The following is a 4,218-nucleotide window of genomic DNA, read 5'->3' as shown; positions in this document are numbered from 1 at the left end:
GTGAAGTTACGTCACTTTGGTCAACTTGTTTTACGGCAGTTATTATCTGTTTTCAATTATTAACACTGAGCATTTAAAAGTCTACTTTTTGTTAGGCCGAATATATACATTTCATTAACAGTGTTTTGTTAAAAAAAAAAAAATCAACATTTAAAAAAAGAAATGACGTGATGGCTCTGCGCGGTGGGAGTCAATGGCGCCCCCGTGCGTCAATCATTGCATTGACAAAGGAGTGGAAGTTCCCCTTGTTCATGTTTATTATTGTTCCTTTTTTTTTTTTTTTTACAAAACAAACAATAATCATAATTGAAAAACAGTCCATCAATAGGCTGGTTTTTCGTCCTTTTTCAGCTCACAGTGAAAAGGACGAGTGATGCATCATAATCAGAATCATAATCAGGATCATAAACATTATATAGAATCATAATCATTATTTAGAATCAGAATCACCATCATAGTCATAGTAATAAACATAATCACAATCAACATAATCATAATCACCATCATAATCATAATCTAATCATAATGATAGTCATAATCATAATGATAAGCATAGTCATAATGATAACGATAATGATAATCATAATCAGTCGTAATCATGCTCATAATGATAATGATAGTCATAATCATATTCAAAGTCATAATCATAATCACGATCATAATCATAGTCATAATTGTAATCATAATATTGTTCCTTTATGTAAGCTTTTTTTAAAAATACAAAATAACACAATCAAATATCACATAATATGACCAGCAGAAGCTCCGTCGTAAACAATTTCAAGTCAGAAAGTGCCAGAAAGCTACTTTTCCCGTGTCGCTTACTAAAATTCTCTGAGGATTGCTTCCTTTGTAGCTTAGAGGCCTACTGAAATTAGATTTTTTTTATTCAAACGGGGATAGCAGGTCCATTCTATGTGCCATACTTGATCATTTTTGCGATATTGCCATATTTTTGCTGAAAGGATTTAGTAGAGAACATCGACGATAAAGTTTGCAACTTTTGGTCGCTAATAAAAAAAGCCTTGCCTTTACCGGAAGTAGCAGACGATGTGCACGTGACGTCACCGGTGTGAGGGCTCCTCACATACTCACTTTGTTTATAATGTGAGCCACCAGCAGCAAGAGCTATTCGGACCGAGAAAGCGACAATTTCCCCATTAATTTGAGCGATGATGAAAAATTTGTGGATGAGGAAAGTTAGTGAAGCACAAAAAAATAAAAAAAATTAAAAGCGACCGCTCCAAGCGGCGGCAGTGGGACCGTTTCAGTTGTGAATAGACACATTTACTAGGATAATTCTGGAAGATCCCTTATCTGCTTATTGTTTTAATAGTGTTTTAGTGAGATTGTAAAGCCATACCTGAAATTCGGATGGCTGCGGTGAACGCCAGTGTCTCTCAGAGAAGCCAATGCAGGAGCCAAGATCACAGCTGCCTTTTTGAGCTGCAGGAGGAAGTCGCATAATCTGCTGAAGTCTCCGGTAAGAGCTGACTTAATATCCCAATTTTCCCATCCAAAAACATGCTGGTTGACGTAGAGAAACATGTTCGCTTGACTGCTCTGTGTTAAAGCTTCACAACAAACAAAGAAACACCGGCTGTGCCTCGGTGCTAAAGGCAGCTGCAATACACCGCTTTCCACCAACAGCATTCTTCTTTATAGTCTCCATTATTAATTGAACAAATTGCAAAAGATTCAGCAACACAGATGTCCAAATTACTGTGTAATTATGCGATGAAAAGAGACGACTTTTAGCCGTGTGTGGTGCTGGGCTAATATGTCCCCTCCAATCAATAACGTCACAAACACATGTCATCATACGCGTCATCATTCCGCGACATTTTCAAAAAAAAAACTCTGCGGGAAATTTAAAATTGTAATTTAGTAAACTAAACCGGCCGTATTGGCATGTGTAGCAATGTTAATATTTCATCATTGATATATAAACTATCAAACTGCGTGGTCGGTAGTAGTGGGTTTCAGTAGGCCTTTAGGTACATTTAATGGAGAGTAACTTGTCGCTTAGCTTACAACATTTTTCAAGTAGCTTGCCCATCACTGTAAGTACTAAATAAAACATATGAAAGTTCAGTCCAACACAACTGGGAGAAGGAACAATCAAAAAGCAAATGGGTGATTATCCATCCATCCAACCTTCTTCTTCTGCTTATACGAGGTCAGGTCGCGGGGGCAGCAGCCTAAGCAGGGAAGCCCAGACTTCATTCTCCCCAGCCACTTTGTCCAGCTCCTACCGGGGGATCCCGAGGCGTTTACAGGCCAGCCGGGAGACATAGTCTTCCCAACTTGTCCTGAGTCTTAGAGCTTCTTCTTCTTCGGACGTGCCCGAAACACCTCTAGAGGGAGGCGTTCGGAGGACATCCTGACCATATGCCCGAAACACCTCATCTGGCTCCTCTCGATGTGGAGGAGCAGCGGCTTTACTTTAAGCTCCTCCCGGATATGTGTGATCTTGTCCTTTCTGTCATGACCCAAAGCTCATGACCATAGGTGAGGTTGGGAACGTAGATGGACCGGTAAATTGAGAGCTTTGCCTCCCGGCTCAGCTCCTTCTTCACTAAAACGGATCGACACAGCGTCCGCATTACTGAAGACGCCGCCCCGATCCGCCTGTCGATCTCACGATCCACTCTTCCCTCACTCGTGAACAAGACTCCTAGGTACTTGAACTCCTCCACTTGGGGCAGTGTCTCCTCCCCAACCCGGAGATGGCACTCCACCCTTTCCCGGGCGAGAATCAGGGACTCGGACTTCGAGGTGCTGACTCCCATCCCAGTTGCTTCACTGTCAACCGATCCAGTGAGAGCTGAAGATCTTGGCCAGATGAAGCCATCAGGACCACATCATCTGCAAATAGCAGAGACCTAATTCTGCAGCCACCAAACCAGATCCCCTCAACACCTTGACTGCGCCTAGAAATTCTGTCCATAAAAGTTATGAACTGAATCGGTGACAAAGGGCAGCTTTGGCAGAGTCCAACCCTCACTGGAAACGGGTCCGACTTACTGCCAGCAATGCGGACCAAGTTCTGACACTGATCATACAGGGAGCGGACTGCCACAGTCAGACAGTCCGTTACCCCATACTCAGGGAGCGGACTGCCAAAGTCAGACAGTCCGTTACCCCATACTCTCTGAGCACTCCCCACAGGACTTCCCGATGGACACGGTCGAATGCCTTCTCCAAGTCCACAAAGCACATGTAGACTGGTTAGGCAAACTCCCATGCACCCTCAAGGACCCTGCCGAGAGTATAGAGCTGGTCTACAGTTCCACAACCAGGACGAAAACCACACTGTTCCTCCTGAATCCGAGGTTCGACTATCTGACGTAGCCTCCTCTCCAGTACACCTGAATAAACCTTACCGGGAAGGCTGAGGAATGGGTGATTATTCTTTTTTCAATATTCAACATTCATCATCTCGCCACAAGGTGTCAGTAAGAGTCCACATCAAATGCGCAGAACACCCTAACAAAAATCAGAATCAGCTTTATTTGCCAAGCATGTTATTAACACACACTAACGTGATATACTGACTAGCTCATTAACATGAACGATGCACAACTAATGTTGCTCTTTTCCCTGCTCTGACTGCAGCTGGGACTTCTGTCAACTTGACCGCCTGTATACTGCATTGTGTACCTTCTTTCATGTCTCCAAAACATCCCCCCAAAAAGTTGCTGTATTTCTCGCTAGACTTGAAATGTCGGTACTGAGTGTACTTATATAATTATGTATATGATGACTTTCCATTTTGCATCTTTATTACTGCTTGATATACACAACCCGTAACCTGTGAAGTTGGCACATTGTGTAATTTGTAAATAAATAGACTAAAATGATTTGCAAATCCTTTTCAATTGATATTTGATAAAGACTGCAAAGACAAGATATTTAATGTTCAAATTGAGAAACTTAATTTATTTTGGCAAATAATCATTAACTTAGAATTTAACGGCAGCAAAACATTGCAAAAAAGTTGGCACAGGGGCATTTTTACCACTGTGTTACATGGCCTTTCCTTTTAACAACACTCAGTAAACGTGTGGGATCTGAGGAGACCATTTTTTAAAGCTTTTTAAGATGGAATCTTTTACCAGTCTTGCTTGATGTACAGCTTAAGTTGTTCAACAGTCCAGGGTCTCCGTTGTGGTATTTTAGGCTTCATATTGTGCCACACATGTTCAGTGGGAGACA

Source organism: Nerophis ophidion, linkage group LG29, assembly GCF_033978795.1.
Source record: "Nerophis ophidion isolate RoL-2023_Sa linkage group LG29, RoL_Noph_v1.0, whole genome shotgun sequence".
In the NCBI taxonomy this organism is placed as follows: Eukaryota; Metazoa; Chordata; class Actinopteri; order Syngnathiformes; family Syngnathidae; genus Nerophis; species Nerophis ophidion.
This window is presented reverse-complemented; position numbering follows the sequence as displayed.